At 47.7% G+C, this 9,573-nt stretch overlaps 1 pseudogene; it reads left to right on the top strand.

Annotated features, from left to right (window-relative positions):
- Nucleotides 1–1,171: 1,171 nt before the first annotated feature.
- Nucleotides 1,172–8,378, top strand: LOC104868058 (annotated as a pseudogene).
- The last annotated feature ends 1,195 nt before the right edge of the window (nucleotides 8,379–9,573 follow it).

Genomic DNA, 9,573 nt, shown 5'->3' with positions numbered 1-9,573 from the left:
CCATAACGGACTCTTGGGGATGTTAAAACACTGGGTCACACCCTGGGAAGGGTGGCACCTTGGGCTAGCCAGTTCCCTGTGGCTGAGGGAATGTGCTCTGTTAGGGACACAGCTGTGAGCTGTTAGTAGTTAATGCTCCCAGCCAGTGGGGGTGGGTACAAGGGTTCAGCCGAAGAGATCTTGGCAGAGAACAGTGTAATCCCCTTCAGAAGAGAAAACACATTTTGGATGCAAGATAAAATTTGAGTGAAAGCAGGGTGTTAAATACAGAGAGATTTGTAGAGAACACATGGAATTGGATTGGGGCGGGACAAAGGGCAGAGAGATAAATGTGGAAGGGGCCCAAATCGATGCTGGGAAACCTGAATTCCCTGAGCCCTCGGGGCTGAGAAAAATAGTAATGTCCATGTAGAAACAGTGAAGCAACCGGGGATTTAGCTCAGTGGTTCTGCCACCTGCTTCGCAAGGGCAAGGTCCTGAGTTCCATCCCCTGCACCAAAAAAAGAAAAAGAAAAAGAAATTGTGAACCTGTGTCAGCTCTGCACACTGAGGTTCATGATCACATGCTGATGAGCACTAGGCTAGGGATGTAGATATTCACTTATAAATACGTGTATTCCTCATGGTCAGCCTTCTGATCAAGGTGAATAGGGTCCCAAGTCTAAAGTCCAGAGCTGCAAACTTAGCTCTGGAAAAATGAATTTGTCATTGTGTATTTTAGATGGGTTTTAAACAAAGAATTCTCTTTGAAGAGGAAAAAGTATATCTTGCATGATTTCTCTGATAGCCATCTGAGAATGCACATGTAATTATAGTCTTTTTCATTCAAAGGACCCAGAAGTGAAACATATCACTCAAATATAATTTATCACTCCCCCAGCTCCGTCATTCCACCCTGAGATGTGAAAGCCTTTATTTTCCTCCTAGTCTTTGCCAGGAACAGAGTCTGTTTCTGATATTTAGAGGGTGTCCCGCCTTTCCTCTTTAATTACTCAAAATTCCTATTCTTCTTGCCATCGGAATCTGTTCCCAAGAATGTGCCTGAAACTCAGAGAACAATTGCCGGCCGCCCTGTGGGCTGTGCTGTCCAGGTCAATTTGCAGCCTTCTGAAGAATCAAAACGATGAGGAAGATGCGATCTTAATTAGCTGGTAAATGTGATTTCCCAGCGATGCCCACAAATCGAGTTCTCCAAAGCCGCTGCGTGTCCTTGGCCCACTGGCCCAGTTGTCCCCAGACCTCTGCCTGTTCCCTGCTCCGCTTTAGCGGCGCCTTCAGAATTGCCCCACGTAAGCACACAGACTCATCCTCTCCCGTCCACATCCTCATCTCTCTCCTTTGGTCTTCATTTCCGTTCATCCCCGTCCAGCCAGTTCCACATCTCAGTGTCGCCTTTGGCTTTCTCCTCTGCACTGCTTTTCATATTCAGTCCTCCGCCCAGCCGTGATGGTTCTACCATGAAATCACACGGTAAATTTTCTATTCATTTTCGTGTGTGCCGCCACATTCTTGGAAGATATTCTTGTTCTCCAGCCCCAGATGCTGTGTTAGCCTCCTGACCTCTGTTCTTATAAGATCTCTTTTCTCCAGTCCCGCCTACATGGTGACAAAAAATTAATTTTCTAAATCACACTACTCCCATGTTCTAAATTCTTTAATGATGTGTATTTCCTTATAATCATCAATCTTCTGGCCTCAAATAACTTTCTTCTTGCTCTTTTTTCCTATATACAACCTACCCAGTTTTGCTCCCATTCTAAGCATGTTGTCCTTTGGCTTCTCCTCTCTAAGAGTTCCTCCCCACAAACGAGAGAAAAACTACTGTTCACCCACGTTTTCAACCCTCAGCTTAGTTCCTCTCTTCTTCATGAGAAATTTCCTGGCCCCTCTGACACAGATTTCTCTCTGGTTCTCTGACCCTCTATAACTTGAGTTGCCTATGTATTTAGCACTGATTGCCTCATTTTGCTAGTTCCCTTCTCTTGAGCAGCAGGGTGGTATGAGACATAAGGGTGACACAGGTCCCCTTCTGTTGGAAGCAGATCTCAGGAAGAGGCTTTCTTTTGTGAAGCAAATGGGAAAGCTAAGAGGAGGGGAAATAACTCCAACTAACCAAGTGCTGGCTGAAGAATATGTTGCTTTTCAATGTGACACTGTCCAGAGGAAGATAGGCCTTCAGGTGAGGACAAGAAGGACTAACTGTACACATGTCTGTAAGTTCTCAGCGACAAAATCTTACACTTCTCAGTACCCAGGCCGTGGCAGGCAGGCCTGGGACTGTAAGGAGTCGTCTGTCTGCTAAGCTGGCTGTTAGTTTTAGGGGTGTCTAGATTGTTTCACCCCTATGTAGCCAGTTCCTATGACTCCATCCTGATCTCCGCTGGTGATTTCAATATGCACATGTATCCTAGTGATGAGTCAAGGAGACCCGCTGAGATTTGGGAAGAACCTAAAATGAAAACAAAACAAATATATGCACACACAAACAAAATCATCCTTTAAGCTTTTACTTTGTTGGTATGTTTTGCAATGTATGTGTAAAGTGGAATTGCCATGTAATAACCACTGCTTAGCAATGACAATGCTAGAGTCGTATGTGTCCTTTGAGTGAGCCTAAATCTCACATTTCCATACCCAGTACTTCAGGGGAATGAATGCTTTAAAAATACAGATTGCTAGACCCGGTGGGAGACCTACTGGGTCAGTACTGGGTAAATGGTGGGTACAACTCTCTGTTCAGCTTAACTAACTCATCCAGGAGCCACTCCTGCTCTCCACTGAAATCTAAGCCCCTCTCCTCCCCCCTTGCAGAGGAAAGCAGGGCCTTTCCAAGTCCAGCGGCTTGTAAGGCCTTGGTGATGGGTTGCAAGCCCACACCTGCAGTCCCGTCTTCTGTCTTAGATCTTCGATTATTTCCTTTTCAGGTGGCTGATTTTCCAGCTATGGCAGCAATTTGTAGCAATTCCCAGACTCTCCCTCCTCCCATTTTATCACTCTGGAACCTTCCCAGGGGTTTATTATCTGTGGAATGATGCCCAGTATGATGTCATGAATATTCTTGCTAGCAGAATCCTGCAGAAATCAAGAAAGTTCAAGTTGTGGCACAAATGGCTTGGGGTCCAGATGGAACTCACAGGAAACAAATGAAGGCTGTGAAATCATGCTGGTTAAAACTGAAAAAAGCAAAAGTGCTTGAGCTTTTGGAGACGTAAGAAACACCAGAGAAGGGCCTCTCATAAATCCACGGGCCACAGAAGTGAGTGAGTTCAAGGTCCCCACAATGAAAACAGCCAGTGGAGAAAGAGGAACAGATTTAGAGAGATGGTGGGTGGAAGCACTCATTATCTATTTCTCTGTAACGAATGCCCTCACAATTCAGTGCCTTCAGCTGCTCTTTCCTTCTTGGTTTCCGTGTTGCCCTGGGCTTCTCACAGCTGCCCAAGGGAGTGTTGCACGGTGTCGGCTGGGCTCGTGGTTTCAGGTAAAGACCTCGAAGCTCATGCATGTGACTGTTACTTCATCAAGGGCTCCTGGACCGGGGGCTTCGGTCCTCAGTCCCTTGCCCCAGGTTGTCACCGTAGCCAGGCATCAATGTGGACAAGACCAGGAGAGAAAGACAGCAAGGACAAGACGGAAATCCCCATCAGTGTTCCCACCAGAGGTGACGTCCCATCTCCTCTGCCACATGCGGCTGGAGACTCACTCGTTCCGGTCCACACTCAGGCGGGGGATGATCCAGGGCGTAAGTCCTAGGCAGCAGGGACCACAGCCCACCTTAGGCTGCCGCCACAGTGAGTTTGAGCATTTGTTTGTGGGTGGGGTAGGTGGAGGCGTCCAGCAGGAGCATGGCTGTCTGTACTAAAGCTCTGGGGAGATGTTGGGGGTGGAGACGTGGCTAGGAGAGTTAATAGTATGTTATAAGCAGGGGCTGAAATCATGGGAATAGATAAAGTCAGCCAGCAAAAACATTTTTTGAGGTCTCCACTAATTACCAGTGTCCACTAATTACTAACTTTTAAGAGAAAATTCAAATTGAAACTAAAACCAAAAACAGATGTAGAGAAAGATAAATGTCACTAACCACGGCTACTTATCACTCCTAACTGAACCAGACTTTCAGACTGGCCATGGACATGTGGGCTTCAGAACGGGGCCCTTCCTGCTGTTATTTGAATATTATTAAGATCCTGAGGAAAAAGTTCATTCTCCCTACAAATTTCTTGATGTAGGTGCCTATCTGAAACCCAGAGGGTCTCCTGGGAGAGAAGAACCAAGCACTATCCCTCTCCTAGTACAGAAGAACCAAGCACCATCCCTCCTCTCCACGCCCAGGGAGTGTCACAGAAACCTGGGAGAGCCAGACTATGTCACAGGGAAGGGTGGTGACATGCCTCACTGCCTCCTCTGGGTCCTGATCTCTCCTCTGTGTTTTACCTCCTGCTCATCCCTTCCTTCTGGAATGTTCTGCTGAGACTTCTACACAGCCAAATCCAACCCTCTTTCCAAGTTTCTGCTCATGTCCCATTTTTTCCATTCAGTTTTCCTGACTGGACCTGCCCACCCCACCTCTTGTCTCCCTGAACGCCTTCTGTCTTGGTGACACCTAGTTTGGCCAGGAATAGAGTTGGCAAACTTCTGCTTACAGGACAAATCACACTCCACTGCCTATTTTCACATGGCCTGTAAGCTATGGATAGTTAATCGCATTTTAGAATTGTTGGGTGTGATCAAATTGTTAGACGGAAATACATATGAAAATTAGATAAGATTAAAATTTCAGTGCTCATAGGTAAAGTTTGATTTTTGTTCATAAAATGCTTGAGAAAATATGCTTCAGTTTGCCTCTTGGCTCATGAAGTCTGAAATGCTTATTATCTGTCACCTCTTGGAAGTTTGCTCATGTGCCCTCATTTTCTTTCTCCTGAGGAAGGGTGGGACCCCTTGGGGCAGGAAATAGTACTGACACTTTCTGGGGCTTCTTCCGGGTCTAGCATAGTGTAGAACCCAGAACTGGTGTAGGGCGAACACCAGCTGAATGGAGCTAGGAGGGAATGTGTTTCCAATTTGTGATGGATGCGTTGTTACATCCTTCCTTGCTGGCCAGGGCTCTTCTTTGTTCCCCTCTCTGTTGGGCTGGTATCTGTTATGTCTGGTAGAAAAATGACAGGGAATATACCAGGGTGGGTCACAGAACTCATGGGAAACCCAGAGTGCAATGAAGTCTGGGAACCAGAGCTTTTGTTTTGGGTGGAGAGGAACTGTTTGCTTTGGGGGATTGAGGTAATGAAAGTTATTCCAATAACATAATTCACCATTGTACATGTTCTCTGCCAGAAGCGCAGCCAGGGGGACCTCACCCGGGGACGCCTTCTGCAGCATGCAAGGGTTTGACTCTGAAGTGTAGAACAAATTCTCCACCCTGTTCAGCGAAGACGAAACCCCACGTACCCCATGGCTACGAGGGTGTGGAAAGCACCCTATGCACAGAGACTAGCGGGAAGCCCAGAAATAAAGACAATTGTGCTAGACTGGTGGGATTTGAAGAAAAGACTTTTTAAAACCTCGAAGTGGTTAGACTATTTCTACAACAAATACAATTTTCTGAAAAATAATGGAAATGAAAAATTCATACCTTTTCCACCGTATATCAATTTTTTACTCTTTTTGTTAAAAATCTTTTTTACCCTTTTTCTCTTACAAAATCAGACACTGAAGTGGAAGCTGCTTAGGATCCTGGATATAAAATGCAGATGCAAACACACACCCATTTTTCTTAAAAAAACTTGAAACCTTGGCCTCTCTGGAACTGTAGATCGGGAAGAGCATTACTTGCATCTCACTTATCTTGGGGCCTGCTCAGAGTTGAGGCCCCGCACATGGTCCCCGGCTATGTAGAGACCATGTCACTGCACTAGGCCTTAGGACTCTAGCAAGCAGGGCTGGATCCTCTTTCTGATGGAAGCTTCATCCTCCCAAACAATGTCTGCCATAGGGAGCTTGGATTTCAGTCAAAATCCTAAAGTGAATAAATGAACTAAACAAAAAGGAAAAAGAAATGAGACACAGAGGCACTATCATGGCAACCAGCAACTTAGTTCTGTCTTCAGGTCTCCAGAGCTCAGACCTGTTCATTCCGATGACCTTCCCCGATGGAGTGATAGGAGCGCTGAGGTTCCAACCGTTGGACAGTGGGACAGACGATGCTCATTCAGCGCCTGGGGGGTTGTGGTCCTACTTCAGCAGAGAAGCAGAAGGAAGGGTGGAGTGAGGTTTGGAAGTTACCATCCCTTCACCAGATAGCCAGAAAGTTCACTCGTTTGTGTGTATTCATTCAGCAAATACTTATGGAGCACCGGGTGTGTGTGCGGAATTATCCCAGGTGGTGAAGGTGTGACTGAGAACTTGGAATTGAAGCTGGACGTCGACCACAGCGGCTCTCCCGATTCTGTTTCCTGGCACAAGGACCAACGCAGTTAGGGTTGATTCACCCGAAACACTGCCCTGAAGGGGATCTGTTTGTTTATGCTATTTCCACTGCAAAACTCCGCTAATCCCTATCTTATCGCAAAGTCAAGTTCAGCGAACCGTCTCATAAGCCGATAATACTTTCTTGGGGCTGAAATCCTCCCAGAGTTGATTGTAATGCTCCTGACAGAGAACCCATGCTGATACAGATATTTATTTACTCAAGAGATAAAAAGTGATGAAAAAGGGTTTTGAAGCTAAAATGCCAGAAGGTTCCAAGTGATCAAATGACCAGCAAACTCTGTCTTTTGTGATAGTTTTGAGGATACTGGGCAATCCCTGTTAAGAAGTGGAGGAAAATTTAAACTGTCTCCTTCAAAGCCTATCCTGACTGCCACCATCGAGACAGCAAACCAGAGGACAAAGGCTTTGACCTCCTGTGTGTAGTCCAGGATGGCTTACAAACTTGACTGAGGTTACTAATAAGTAGAAATGCTGGACACTGTTGTTTGGACACTTATACACGAGTTATCAGAATGAGGGCTGACTGGAGACAGCGGACATTGCCACAGTGGCCCTGTATCTTATCCAGGTCGTGTGCACTGGGTCTTTTGCCATGTGGAAATCTCAGCAGCACGGCGGGTGGAAACTTCTCAGCGGGGTGCTCTATGACCTGGGTAGCAATTGTGCCTCTCCATTTGTGAGCAATATTGGGAGCAGGCACTTAACTGGGTTGGCAGGAAGTGGGGCTGCAGGTGGATTTGCAGGAGGCACGGGGGAATTCAATGACTTACAGCTTTTACAACTTCTGGGACAGATTTCCATCCCGATTTATATCCGATTGGGGTGTACACAATGCCCAAATTCTTGTCTGAGCAATTTGGTGGCCACAGGATTCGGGTCTATTTTGCAGCCTTGTCTCTGACTCTGCACATCTGCACCAAACCCTCCGTGGATCAGTATTCGGGTGCCCTCTTTATCCAGAAGTCTCTGGGTTGGAGCCTTTATGTGTCTGCTCACCCTGCTTTGTTGACTGTCACTGGAGCCCTTGTTGTAGCGATCTACACAGACACTGCAGGCTCTGCCCCTGATTATGTGGCACTCACACGATTATTAGCATGATGGAGACTGGCGGGTTGGAGGAAGCTAAGAGAAGGTACATGTTGGCCTCACCCAATGTCTCTTCCATATTCATCCCTTCCATCTTGTCTTCCATCCCTAGAACCTTTCCAACACAAATTCTTGTACTGTCCACTCTAAGAAAGAAGCCCTGAAAATGTTGTGGGACCCAACGGATGAAGACGTTCCATGGCTGGGATTCATTCTCGGGCAGACCCCAGCCTCAGTGATACTGGTGCTGACCAAGTCATCGTGCAGAGGGTCCTAGCAGCCAGTGCTCCACTCTTATAGCTGGTTTCTCGAAGCTTCTTCCAGGGTTTGTCACAGTTGCCCCAGGAATGATTTCCAGAATATGTTTGGGGGTGATACAGCTGCATCAACCCAGAGCATGGCATGAAGGAAGCCCAGCTGGGGGCCCCAGTATTGCTTCCCGTGCCTGGTGATGAAACTGGCTCCCATGGGCCTCAGGGCTTGACGACAGCAGTGATGATCGGTGTTCTGAGGGACTTGGACACCATACTCACCCTCAGTTTGCACAAACTCATCCACCAGAGCGCCAGCTCCGGGGAATTGATGATTACAGGGAATGTATTTGTAGCTTTTATGGTGGTGATCAGTGAGTGCCGGTCATCCTGGAGATGCAAGGAGGCCGGATGTAGCTTTCCATTCAGGGGGTAGCAGGTTACCTGGTACCCTCAGTGGCGGCCGTGCTCCCTCATGTCACTTCCCGTGAAGGAAGAGACTCGCACCACTGCCCTTTGGTCTGCTGCCGGCCATGGTTTACATTACCTTGACACCACCTCTCTCCCTCTCTCTCTCTCTCTCTCTCTCTCTCTCTCTCTCTCTCTCTCTCACAGCAACTACTCAGCAGCCTGTGTTCCATCAGATTCGGCTCTCAGCTGGAATCAAGAATGTGTTAGTTGCCTTTGACTGCTGTATTTGCTGATTTCTTGCAATCTGAGGGTAAGAGGAAGGGGATTAAGAAATTCAGTATTTTATTCCAGCAGTCAGGAGTAGACGTTGTAGGGCCCCTCAGCTTTTCCCCCTTATAGATAAAAGCTAAAGCTGTTGCTTTCCGATAGCATACGGGACTTGGGCTAGATCCTCTCGAAAATTCAGACAGCTGCTACTTTCTTCAACAAAGTACCAAAGCATTAGCGGGATGAGTGTAAGGGATATTGTTTTCCGCACATCTACTGTTTCTCAGGTGGCCAAAGGCACCTCTGGGCTGTATCCTTCTCTCTAAGAAGTCGGTGGACCTGGGTATGGAGAATCCCAAGACTGAGAGAGGCCTCATGAGGTTCTTCATCTGTTGGATGAAAAAGCCTGTCTTTTTCTTATTTTTGTAAACTTAAAACACTCGAGTTGTATCAGCTCACGTTTGCAGTACGTAGTGATTGCATTCCTCATGGGGAGCTGCTGCACGTACTTAACACAGCTTCATTCTTCTATGGCCCCTCCCCCATCTCGGTCACCTTCCCACTTGTAAAGACCTCTCCTCCCGTTTCTTGTTATCTGTCTTTTATTTGGTTCGTTGACTTGTTTATGCCTTGGGTTTTCATAGAAGAGAGACCCCGCAAAGTTCGGCTGTGGGTCTGACTTTATTTCACTCATCTGTGGCCGGGCAACAAGAGCACGTTTCGCTCTCCCAGTCGCTACCCCAAGTCCAGCTTGCATAGGTCGGACTAGTGGAGCTGTCTGGACCTAGGTGGGCGCCTGGGGTATGGGCCTCGGGTGGGCCCAGGACCCAGTTTAGCGAGGGGTGGCGGCTGCGCATCTGCCCTCCCTGGGACCCGCCTGCAGAGCGACCGGTACCAGTGTCCGGGGCTCAGCGCGGCCCGGAGTACGGGTGGCTGCGGAGTAGAACTCCCTGGCCCGGGGCAGGTGGCCCCGTTTTCTGTCAGACGAGCTCGGGGTCACGAAAGAGGCTTGTCTCCTGGCCAAGGACTCTTCCCTTCCCCCCGCCCCTCCCTATGCTGGGAACCGCAC

Source organism: Fukomys damarensis, unplaced genomic scaffold, assembly GCF_012274545.1.
Source record: "Fukomys damarensis isolate Sample0158 unplaced genomic scaffold, DMR_v1.0_HiC HiC_scaffold_17, whole genome shotgun sequence".
Lineage (NCBI taxonomy): Eukaryota > Metazoa > Chordata > Mammalia > Rodentia > Bathyergidae > Fukomys > Fukomys damarensis.
Note: the sequence above shows the minus strand (reverse complement) of the source record. Positions and strands in the feature narration are given on the sequence as shown.